This window comes from Pristiophorus japonicus, chromosome 18, assembly GCF_044704955.1.
Source record: "Pristiophorus japonicus isolate sPriJap1 chromosome 18, sPriJap1.hap1, whole genome shotgun sequence".
Classification (NCBI taxonomy): domain Eukaryota; kingdom Metazoa; phylum Chordata; class Chondrichthyes; family Pristiophoridae; genus Pristiophorus; species Pristiophorus japonicus.
The window spans coordinates 101,055,048-101,067,807 of record NC_091994.1 but is presented as its reverse complement, the minus strand read 5'-3'; the positions used below and the strand labels follow the sequence as shown (position 1 = coordinate 101,067,807).

Here is a 12,760-nt window from a genome sequence, read left to right as displayed (position 1 = left end):
CCCATGCAAGAACCTTACGTCAGGAGCTCATCAATGATCGCTTTGCCTGAAAGAATGTTGGTGTTATTTGCAAGGCTGACACACTGCTGGGTGTGCAGGTCATACATCAATGGTGGGCACCATCTTGGTGACAGTTAAAGTTTAACTTGATTGAAGTTAAGTGTCATTGTACCCTTTGATGTTAAGGAATCACCAGTGTGTAATGGTGCAGCTATCTGAGCCAATGCGCTACAAGGTTTTGTTAAATAAAAAACATTGAAACCGGACAGTTGTCTGAAATCATCAGTATTTCTGTAAAAACAAACCCTTCCCAACCCCCCCCCCCCCCTTGCTTCTCCTTCCCACCTCTATCCCTTCCCCTTCCCCTCCTGACTCCAAGCTGCCTGACCGAAGAGCTCCTCAGGCGATGCTTCATTGGGGGGGCCGGGGGGGGGGCGAGGAATGACGGCCGAACCACTGCTTGGACGGATAAGAGAGAGGACGGTCCCGAGGTGAGAACGTGCTCCGAGCCAGAAGCAAGATGTTGCTGCTGGCTCTCATGTGTGGTTGGCAATGGGGGTGCTGCACCTTGGGGTGCAGTGCCGCGCTCCGGCACCACTGGGAGCCCTCTGCCACCAGTGTTTCTGGCTACCAGCTCCAGGGCCTACACCATCCCTTCCATGTTATATCTTATTTGTTGGACAAAAACTTGGTGCCAACTATGCTTTTGGTGCTTAGTAGGCCTTTTGCTGCTGGTGAATCTCCCTCGTGCTTCCCACAACAGCCAGACAAGCACACACCACAACCACACATGCCTTCAGTCCCTCTCAGCTCCTTCTCTCTCTCTGTCTCCTCTTTTGCACATGTCATGATGACCCTTGACCTCCTGAATTGCAGGAATCGAGCGTTGCCATGCCGTTGCTAAGGACGGCGACACTTTACGGCAGTAGGTCAGAGAGATTTAACGCTACTGCCCATTTCATATCGCTTGTGGTAACGCCCGATTTCAAAAATGGAGACTAGTTGCTTTGAGAATGGGCGAGAAGCCGGCGATCTGAAAACCCATTTTTAGCGCCCATGCCAGAAATAACGCCCATTTTTGGGTGATATGCACAAAAGTGGAAAATCTAGCCCCATGTTAGATAAAATACAAAGCAGGTCTGATTGCTTGGAATTCAGAAACAAAATCAAATTGAATCACCATTAAACCAACTCTCTTTCTCCTTTTGTCTTCCCCTTCTTTCTCTCCTGCTCTTCCTTTCTCACCTACTTCCTCACTCCATCCCTCTCTCCCTCTCCCACAATGTGTCCCCTCGCCCCTTCCCGCTGCTCCCCTCTTCTCTGGTCTCCCCCTCTCTACTTTCCTCTTGCCCTCCCACTCTCTGAATGTGTATGTGTATAATCAATGTCAATAGTACTGAGTCTTTTTCCACATTTGATGAAACAGTTCAAGGGTCTTGCATGTCCATACAAGGTATCAAATGACTCCGTTATGCCTCAAAGCCTTAACCACCCCCCCCCCCTCCCGCTCCCCTCCCCTTCCCACATACACAAAAAAATCCTTTGCCATCACTGAGGCTGGGAAGACGGCCAAATGCCACCAAGGACATTGGGCAATAAATCATCCATTCCCAGCATCTGTAGGCTTAAGCTTCCCCTGCCGGGGATGATTCTCTTCTCTGTCTTTCCCTCACAAAACGTCTATTGTCGAGAATGGGGTGAAGAAGATTCCTCCTCGCACAAAAGCCCTTCTGAAGCCCAGTCGTAGGCTGCAAATGAAAGAGTCTGTATCTCCACAGGGAGGCCGGCCTCTCTCCTCCAGTTAATACACTCCACTCTCGCTGGGGTCACCATCGTCCTCTTTTCATTCCGCACTTATTTTATTTTCTGATTCACATATGAGACATTTTAAAAGGGCCTCCTGGTTGAAATCGCCCTTTGCCACAGCTTCGGGCTGGGTGCGGGGACAGGAACCCACAGTGACCCCTTTGAAAGTTGTATCTTGCTGCTGCCAAATACGTTCACAGCAATTCTTACAATCTGTGCAAACCCCTTCATTCTAAACTCCATTGAACTTATAGGATACTGCTTCGTTTGTCACGATTCTCTGTATTTTACTGATTACCTCAAGGAGTGGTCGCTGCTTTAAAGATTTTAAAACATGTTACATTTTTGCAGTGTGCGCAGTAGATTTGGGGACAGGTTTATAGTCCAGCCTGTATCAATAAATAGAATTGTTTTTAAATCTCCTCAAAAATGCTGTGCAAACTTAATAAAAATGTATTTTTGTCATTAAACTGCTGAATAATTGAAAGCCGAAGCCCTGAAGGGAGAATATAGCCGGGTGACAGGTTAACCCTGTAACTGCAGGGATTTCAAAAAAGCTGCACTGGATTCTCACTTAACAGACGTAGGGATTAGTTTGCTGCGAACTGCTAGTGTTAAAGATTTCAACTTGGCACAGACTAAACTATTTCATTGGCGTTCTGAAGATGTCGCTTTTATTTCTATCGCTGAGGCAAAGGTGCTGCGGAAAGGGTTAATACTGTTGTTAGGCACAGAGGACACAGCCCAAGATCCTTTCACTCGCCATTTCTCTTGACAGCACTCGAGTTGCTATTTTTTAATATTTTGACACCAGCATGTGGTCTCACAGACACTGCTGATGGGTTGGAATGTGAGCCCAAGAGGACCATCGGCATGGTGGTGTTGTGTGGTGATGGGGTGGTGGGGGATGGGGCGGGCGGGGGGAGGAGCGAGAATTGGGTAAACAGTCGGCAGAACATCTCAATCTGCAGAATGTCAAGGAGTGAAAGAGAAATGTTTAGCATGGTGATACAGAGAAAGGGGTTGCTCTCGAGAGGGTCACAGAGCCAAGGCCGGCACCAGATTGACTGCCATGCCGGTGAATTACTTACACAAGACACACATTGTCTGCAGTGCCAGGCACAGTGCACTCTCTGGGGAATGTAGAGATTACCCAGACTGCCCATACACATAGAGAGGATGAATAAGGGCCTCTGCTTCTCTCTCTGTCTCATATTCCCATCAGGACCATGTAAACTGATAAAACGGATTCCAGTTGTGAAAGCCAAACACATTAGCGGGTACATTACATCCTTTTGTCCTCTCGCAAGTCCTTTAAAACAACTCTGTGTTTCCTTTGAATTAAACAGAGCAGATTCCAAAGCAATTCCCAAACATCCTAATATAGTTGTTATCTAGTCACAGCTGGCCAGTCTGGTAAGAATCTTTATATCCTAACAGTGACGAGCTGCCTCTAATCACAACTATTCCCAAGTCAGTCAGGATCTTACCACTGAATGTCACGCGTAATGTGAAGAGAACTCAAAATATATTTTTGAGTGTCTGTTTATTAGTGAGATTTCATACTGCTCCTTAAATAAAAAGCATTGCCTCGCTGACTCATAATAGCGGTCCTCTGATAACTCACTCAAGTGGTCATTCTTCTTGTGAGAGTCTACACAAAAAGTGTCAGCAGGTTTTGCGACCATGAAGGGCATTATACCCTTGCCTGGTCCCGCCTTTGCTCTATGTCCAGATATTCATATTTCCCAATAGAAGTCACTGGCCAGTGATTAGGACTGGGATCTCTGTCTAATTTTTCCTTCTTCGGAACAAGAGGGATGAATAAATTCAGCACCAACTGGCTCAATATTGCATGGCGTGCATTTACCCAACAAGCTCATTTAAAAGGAAAGACATGCATGTCTATAACTTCTTTCACGTCCTCAGGATGTCCCAAACACTTTACAGCCAATGAAGTAGTTTTGAAGTGTAGATAACTGTTGTAATGTAGGAAATGCAGCAGCAAATCTGTGCACAGCAAGCTCCCATATACAGCATTGACACGAGTCAATCAGTCTTCGATGGTGCTGATTGAGTGGCGAGTTTTGGGCAATGGCATTGGGAGAACTCCCCATTCTTTGAATAGTGCCATGGAAAACATTTACTTTTAGCGAATGGGGAAAATTGACAACAAAAAATATCCCAACATTGAACTAACGTGGTATATTGACGAGTCAATTGTCACAAATTCGCAACAAAAAGGACAAAGTACTGTTCACACATTCTTCTTTGAGCACTCCCATTTCTTTAAGCAGCACTACAGGCAGGCATTTCCTCAGCCTGAATCTAAATCTCTCTGTGTTGCTGTTACTGTGATTTAATAAAGTTAGTTGGACAGTCTGCTTCTGTAAAATATTGTTACTGGTACAGACAAGCCTGATTGATTCCCTGCCAAGGAAGTTAGTGTAATGGTCTGCTCGTCATGCTTACTGGTCAAGGATATTCTAACTCCCTCAGAAACCCAGTATTAAATGCCCCATCTGTTACAAGTGCTTAAGCAATTACACCACATTACCCATCATTTACACTTTGTACTATTTGGAACTTGGGTGCTTTAACCTCCTCTTCAAGTAAATAAACAGTTTGTCCCTCTGAATATCATTGACCTATAGCAATATTCATTCGTCAGGGGTCTCCAATAAAGTGTCACTCTGCAGTTAAATGTGAAATCCTTTACCTCCCTGTTTAAATGGCAGTTATCTCTATTAAGTTGATAATTTCCCAGTTTCAGGTGCATCACCCTCCCTCTATTTTCATCCTCTTTTCTCCTGAAGGCACTGACTCCTTTCTTGGTTAAGATTACGGTGTCAGCCGTGGCTCAGTCTATAGCCCTCTTGCATCTGAGTCAGAAGGTTGTGGGTTCAAGTCCCACTCAAGAGCACATAATCTTGGCTGACACTCCCAGTGCCATGCCAGTATTGAGGGAGTGCTGCATTGTCAGAGGTTGCCGTCTTTCGAATGAGATGTTGAACCGAGGTTCCATCTACCCTCTGGTGAATGCAAAAGGTCCCATGGCACTATTTCGAAGAACAGAAGGAATGTTCTCCCAGGTCCTGGCCACTGTTTATCCTTCAACCAATACCACTAAAATAGATTATCGGATTATTATATCATTGCTGTTCGTGGGGCCTTGCTGTGCACATTTTGCCTTCCGCATTTCCTGCATGACAACAGTGACTACACTTCAAAAGTAGTGCATTAGCTGTAAAGCACTTTGGGATGTCCTGAAATGCGCTTTATAAATTGTAATAACCTGCTGGTACCCCCGCTACAATTAGTTAGCTCGGCACAGGCCAAGGATCAAAGACCGTCCTGTTCTGTATCTGAGGACCTTCACCAGCCAGTGCATTAACCGGCTGCATCACTGGGAAGTCAGTGGGTCTATTGTAAATTGGAAGGTTGTGACACTAAATTTCCAAGACTGAGATTGATATAATTTTGTTGGGTAAGAATATCAAGAAGAAAGACGGATAAATGAAGTTGAAGTACAGATCAGCTATGATCCAAATAAATGACGCAACAGGCTTGAAGGGCCGAATGGCCTACTCCTGTTCCTATGTAGATTCGATAACATTTACATTAAAGTTTTTAAAAATGCTGATCCTATCTGGTGGGGTGGGAGGTAGGGGTCGGTGGGAAGAGGCGGGGTGTCTAGGCTAAGTACCCTTGGGCAAGGGAGGTACACAAATACTAGCCAGGTTGAGGCTCACAATTCGATAATCCTTTCTGTCCAGTAAAAGTGGGCGTGTGAACGTTGAGTTGAAGAGGAGAAGCAAGCTTAGCCATCATGTCCTCCATGATCAAGCGATCCACTAACCCTCCAGCTTACATTTTCGAATTGGTGTAATTTTAATGGAACTTCTAGGCCTCAAAGAAGACTAAGGAGACATTTAATGGAGGTGTTCAAAATTATGAGTGGTTTTGATGGAGTAAATAGGGAGAAACTGATTCCACTGGCAGAAGGGACGGTAACCATAGGACGCAGATTTAAGATAATTAGCCAAAGAGCCACATGAGAGATGAGAATTTTTTTTACGCAGTGTGTTATTATGATCTGGAATGCATTGCCTGAAAGGGTATTGGAAGCAGATTCAATAGTAACTTTCAAAAGGGAACTGGATGTATACTTGAAAAGGAAATATATTCAAGCGCTATGGGGAAAGAGCAGGAGATGGAACGAATTGGACAGCTCTTTCAAAAAGTCATCACAGGCACGATGGGCTGAATGGCTTCCTTCAGTGCTGTAAGAGCCTTTGATTCCTGGTTGAGGCTCACAATTCGATAATCCTTTCTGTCTAAAAATGTTTCAGTTTGCTGCACTTGGTGAATGAGCAGATATCAAGAGCGCATGATTGGATGGGATAACAAATCACAAAAAGCAATATGTAATCTAGCAGTCCATAATGTGAACAAGACTAAAGTGATTAATATGAAACATTATTAAAAGATACTGATCTATATTGACCCAACGACCTAGTATCCAAACATAGTAACCCTGTGAAGTGCAGTATCCGAGCGTGGGTTCCTCTGCCTTTAAGACTGTCTGACATTTCTGTCAATAGATTGTAATGATTTGTTTGTCAGTTATGAACTGCTTATGGCTAATCGATACCATTGATCCCATCAATCACCATGTTTGGACATTTATTGCCACATGACGTTCTGCCCTGTGACAACAAGGTGATGATAAATAGTGGATAAAGCATGGGTTGGGATTAAATGTTGCAGCTATCTCATCTTCTATAACCCGCTACCAAGCTTTCCCCTTCCACCCATTCAAAGTCTAGATTGTTGGTAAAACAAAATCAATTTGTTTTGGGGCAATTTTGCCCCCCCCCCCCTCCCCCCCTCAGCAGCCCTCTGGTTCCTCACCAATTTGCTGTTCTTCAATTGTGAGACTAAACGGTGAATGTCAGCAAGCCACTCAACTGTGTGAAGGGCATCACAGTCAAGCTCCCATCAATCCATGTACATTTTCTCCAGTAGGGTCAGGGCCGAGCTGATTTGTCCCCTCCCTAGCCCAGGGCTGTTGAGACCAGTTGAAGTGCCCCAGTTACTGCCTTAGCTGAGGTCTGCTAACTCAACACAGACCAGCAATCAAGCCTGAGGCCTTCTGCTCTGTATAGCTCACACAGAACCTTTACTTACTAGACCAGTGCTCCAAACCTGAACCAGTATACTCTCTCAAACTGTCGCTTACTGTACCCATTCATTGTGCCCAAGCTGCATCTCCCAATGTTAGTAATATTAGAAGAGCAATCCCACAACAAGCATCACCAAAATAGATTAACTGGTCATTTTTGTGCGACCTTACTGTGCTCAAATTAGCTGCCATGTTTCTCAATAGCAACAGTGGTCAAGCTGTAAAACGCCTTGGGATGTCTGAAGCTGTGAAAGGTGCTATACAAATGCAAGTCCTTTCTTTCTAAATCTGCAATCTGTGCTAAGTTAGCTTGGAGCCGAAATTCATCAACTCACCGCCCACTGCCACCGACTGCCACCCACTGCCGCTGACATTGCTCTTGCAGATCTGCCCAGTGCTACTTTCGAGGTGGCCTGGAGTGGGCAGGAGGGGAGAGCCGCCGGGAACCGCCCGCTGACATCAGCGGACGGCCGAGTGGCGTAACTGACCTCCTGCCCGCCGAGCTCCCATATTGATGCGGGCGGCAGTCGGCGCCAGAACGGGGGTGGACCGCTGGCTGGAGGCTGGTCTGTCCCCAACGGCAAGTATGAAGAACCTGAAAAAAAGGTTAGTGAACATTTATATATTTTTTCCACAGCGACTTACCTGGATGGGATCCCCTGAAGATCCGATAGTTTTAAAACATTTTTACTGATGATTTTTTTCTTCAGGTCTTCGACCCTCCGTGGGCCCGACTCCATCCTCGGCGGCACTTGGGCGGCAAGCACCTCTGCCGCCGAGAATGAAACCTCCCGCCCGCTGCCGCCCAATCAGATTGGCAGTGTACGTTGTCCATTTGCCGCCCGCCGAGGGACCTCGGCGATGAATATCCCGCCCAAAGTACCGTCCGGTACCTCGGTGGCACTTTGGGCAGGCGGAGGCCTTGATCAAAATCGGCCTCCTTATCTCAGACAGGCTGAGTGCAACTGAAGATAAATGAAAGGGACTTTATGTAGTATGCTACTCTGTGAAAGAGAGAGAGAGAGACATAAGACGCAATCCTTGGAGAAACACAAGAAAGCCCAACGTCTACATGAGGTTTTCTTTCCTCTGTATCGAAGGCCAAGGAAAAGGGATACCCAGGTTTTTTCTTTCAGGTACCTGATAAAATCCAGCATTTTATCTTAAACTTCAATTTTTTTTTATTCTAATGAGTAAATGCCTCCGACGGCAAGGGATGAAGCAGAAAGATCCCAGCTTCAATCAGTGCTGAGTAAGCAGCCGGGCATCCAATGAGGGCTCATTTTCCCTATTTACAAATGAGAGAAATCTGCCATGATTGCTGCTCCTGATTGCTATCCAGTGTTGGAAAGTGTGTGTAGGTGGGTGTCAGCCGAGAACAGGATCGGACTATTTGACTGTGAAGAACAGCACAGCTGAGGTCAATGTTTGGGCTCGCACATGAAGAATGGTCACTTAGAGCAAGGTATTGGAGAGACTACCAGGGCCTGTGGATCTGACCTCAAGTAAGAGTCAGTGCAGTCTGGAGGAGAAGTGCAGATACAAAGGATGAAAACTTCATTTTAAACCCAGAAATTTTGGGTAGTGAAAACCAAAATAATAAACGAGGTCGTCAGGAAAATCTCTCCGTTAAATCAGATAATGGAGTATCCCCGGAATTAAGCCCAAACAGCAGCCTAAAGTGAATGAACATGTTTTCTAAAATAAGACTTTAATGAATAACTATATTAGAACATATTAATCTGCAACAAAAAATGTTTTGGAAACAACTTTTTTTTTACAGTGAACTTAATATAAGTAACATTGGAGCCTTTGCTGTTTGTAAGTCCCTGTGTCTCTCTAAACGTGGGCTAAAGCCAATAATATAAAGGTTTAGTACGAGTATTTCAGATTAATCAGGTCAGTCGCCTATGTTTTGCATCGGGTGTCCAAACTCACCACTGCCCTGGGCATGTCTTTTTCCAGACTCTCTCAATCAGAACAAATGCTCTTTCTGTTCGGACTGCAAGCACCTCGTTGAGTAGGATTTCCTCTGAATGTATGTTTGTTTACATCAAGGAAACTTGCCTTCCTGCAGGATGGCTACCTAATGAGAAACTTTCAGAGCCTTCATACAGTGCCTGCATTTTAGATGGATGAGCAGCAGTGAGTTTTTAATGAATCTGCAAAGTTTGTAATTCCTTAGTGTTTCGAATTGTTTCCAATGTATATTCTCAAATCCCAGCCTTCTTTAAATCTCAGTTCCCAACCAGTTGAAGTTCCCATCCAAACGGCAGAACATCCAATGGAAAGAAAATTGTATACTGTACAATCAGAAAACTACGAGTATCAGCTTGGCTCAGTTGATAGTACGCTCGCCTCTGAGTCAGAAGGTTGTGGGTTCAAGCTGCACTCCAGAGACTTGAACACAAAATCTAGGCTGATGCTTCAGTGCTGTACTCAAGAAGTGCTACAGTGTTGGAGGTGCTGTCATTCAGATGAGATGTTAAACCGATGCTCTGTCTACCTCTTCAAGTGCTTTTTTGAAGAGCAACGGTTTTCCTGGTGTCCTAGCCAATATTTAACCAACATTACCAATACCGTACATTTATCTCAGTGCTGTTTGTGGGACCTTACTGTGCACAAATTCGCTCTGTGTTTGCTGACATAACAGTGAAAGGAATTTGTTAGTTGTGAAGTGGTTTGGGATGACCTGAAGATGTGAAAGGCACTATATAAATCCAGACTCCTCCAGTGACTCAACGGTCCAGTGAGCCACACTGACCAGGAAAGTCTCATGTTCAATCTACGGTCAATGCTGAGCTATCTGATTTCAGTTGAAGGGGCCTTACAGTAGTCTCGGTTCTCCTGAGGTAGGTTGGGGGGGGGAAGAATGATCACCTTCCAGCAACCCCTCCTTGAAACAAGTGCGTGTGAACATCAGATGAAGACAGAGTCAGGATTGGATGTGGTGCCCTTACCCAAAGTCAAATGTGTTGGGTCACACATCAAGAACAGGCATTTGGGCAAGTTTGCAGAAGGGGAACGCAGGAAGGAGTCAACACCTTGGGATAGGAGCAGAGAAAATAGGGAAAAATAAGTATAATGAAGCCTTTCAGTAACAAAATATCTCAAAAATGTGAAGTCACAATGTACTTGTGCTGATTAAATGGTATGTATTTTTCAATTTTAAAGAAATAGTAAGGCTGAATGGCATAGAAGGACATTTAGTTCCATAATCTTACCATGTTCTTAAATGCAGCAAAAGCTGCAAAATATGTGCTTTTTGGTGCTGGAGATGAAAGAAGAATATTCACACAAACCGAACACAGGGAGATATCTAGAATTCGATTGGAAGTTGTCTGAATATCTGAGAGGCAGGAGCAGTGAGAATTTGGAGCTGTACTTGAATGTACTTTGACTAATGGAGAAGGTATCTGTCAGCAGTGGATAGATCATCATTTTGGAAATGACAAGGCCAGTGTCAGGGAGGTGATAAAATGAGAAAAAATGGCCCTATTAGGCAATGAGAGGAAAGTGACAGTCAGGTACATGTGCTGAGGCTGCCTCAAGGCCATGAGAGCTCGCTCCTGTGGAGAAAACAGCAAATAAACCACAGGAATTTACCCTGCCCTCTTAATAAACACAGCAGCACTATCTCTAGATTGATGAAACGAGTTCCATTAATATTTCAATTCATTTGCTTAAGTTTAACCTTCAACTTTATCTTTCAGAGAGTGGGTTCAACTTGTAAGGGAGCTCACATGCCCCTAGGAAGAGTGATGCGCAGCCAAGTGTTCCAAACCAGCACCGATTGGCACAACTGGTGGCCTGAAATCACTCCCTGGATCATGGCTGGCCCTTTTATGGTAATTGCACTGCTCATCCAATGGCTCAGTGACTTTCTACACTGAGTACCTGCTGCATAAACCAGGAGAATCCCAGGTTCCATCCTCGGCCTTTGCTGAGTTCGCTGATTTCAGCCAGCATGGCAATACAGAGTACGACAGTTTTCCTCAGCACTCCTGGGCTAATCAGTCAGGGTTCCCACTCTCGATCACTATATAGAAAGCCCTGCTAGAGGTGCTCACGAGAGATGTTGTAATGCCCTCTCAGATGGGCGTAAAAGATCCTATTGCACTATTTGTAGAAGAGCAAGTGAGTTCTCCTGGTGTCCTAGCCAACATTTATCCCTCAAACCTAAACCACAAAATGATTAAACTATCTCATTGCTGTTTGTGGGACATTGCTGTGCACAACTTGGCTGCTGTTTTTGCCTCCATTACAACAATACTTGATTGACTGTAAAGAGTTTTGGGACTTCCGTAGAATGTAAAAGATGCTATATAAATGCAAATTATTTATTTTGTACCCAACTCCCCTAATGGTTGAATAGCCTGCTGGTATGCACTGGTAGCTCAAACATGAAGAATGGCCCCTTGGGTGAGGAACCAGATGGTACTTTTGGATGAGACTTTAAACCGAGGCCCCGTCTGCCCTCTCAGGTGGACGTAAAAGATCCCACGACACTATTTCGAAGAAGAGCAGGGGAGTTATCCCCTGTCTCCTCGACAATATTTATCCCTCAATCGACATAACAAAAACAGATTATTTGGTCATTAACACATTGCTGTGTGTGGGAGTTTGCTGTGCACAAGTTGGCTGCTGCATTTGCCACATTACAACAGTGATTACTTTATTGACTGTAAAGTGCTTTGAGACATCCGGTGGTCATGAAAGGCGTTATATAAATGCAAATCTTTCTTTCTTACCCGTGGAACTGTTGTTTAATTAGTAATCAATGCATTCAGGAACCAAGAGGAGTGGAAATCTCTGTGTGTGGGTGGGTGGGGGGGTGTTGGGGAGAGGAAGAGAGCAAATTGCAAATGCTGGAGACACACAGCAGTTCAGTCTGCATCTGAAAGAGACAAACAAGTTTATGTTTGATATGCATTTTCTATGTTTATTTTAGATTTACAGTTTTCTTTTGAACTCTCCCAAGCCAGGCTCCCTTTTATCGTCCACTCAAGTCACTCAATGCTCTCAGGATTAAAGAAAGCCTCGAATTTTAGGCCCAATGGGAGCAAACAAATTAGGGAAATGAATAAAACACATAGAATAATCATGAGGGATTTCAACGACCCCGATATTAATTGGACAGAAGAGATAAGTAAAGGGGATAAGGGAATGGAGTTCCTACAATGTGTACAAGACTCCTTTCTAACCCAATATGTAAAAAGCCCAACAAGGGAGGATTCACTATTGGATCTAGTAATGGGGAATGAAACAGAGCAGATAAAACAAGCAAAAGTAGGGAAACATCTAGGCAATAGTGACCATAATATAATATACTTTAAGATAATAATTAAGAAGGACATAAGTATGACGAAGAACAGGTTAATAGATTGAGAAAAGATGATTTTCAGGGGCTGAGAATAGAACTTGGGAAAATAAAGTGGAAACAATATTGGGAAACAATAACAGAACAACAATGGGAACCATTTAAAACGATGTTCAACAGAGTCCAGGAAAAATATATTACACTAAAAAACAAGAACAAGTCAAACACTAATGAGACACCATGGATGAATACAGGTATAAGGGAAAAATTGAGGGTAAGGAAAGAGGCATATATTAAGGCATACATGGACAGCAGGGGAATGCATGATAAGGAAGAATACGAAAAGATTAGGAGAGAAGTCAAAAAAAATAATTAGGAAGGCAAAGAGGAACTATGAAATTAAATTATCAAGGAAATAAAACAAAATAATAAAATATTATACAGGCACA

The 12,760-nt window shown here is 44.1% G+C and overlaps 1 protein-coding gene across 1 annotated transcript in view; it reads left to right on the top strand.

The window, feature by feature from the left end:
* prdm16 (PR domain containing 16) overlaps nt 1-12,760 on the top strand; it is a 912,386-nt gene that overhangs the window by 435,748 nt on the left and 463,878 nt on the right. The gene's annotated exons all lie outside the window — the stretch shown is intronic.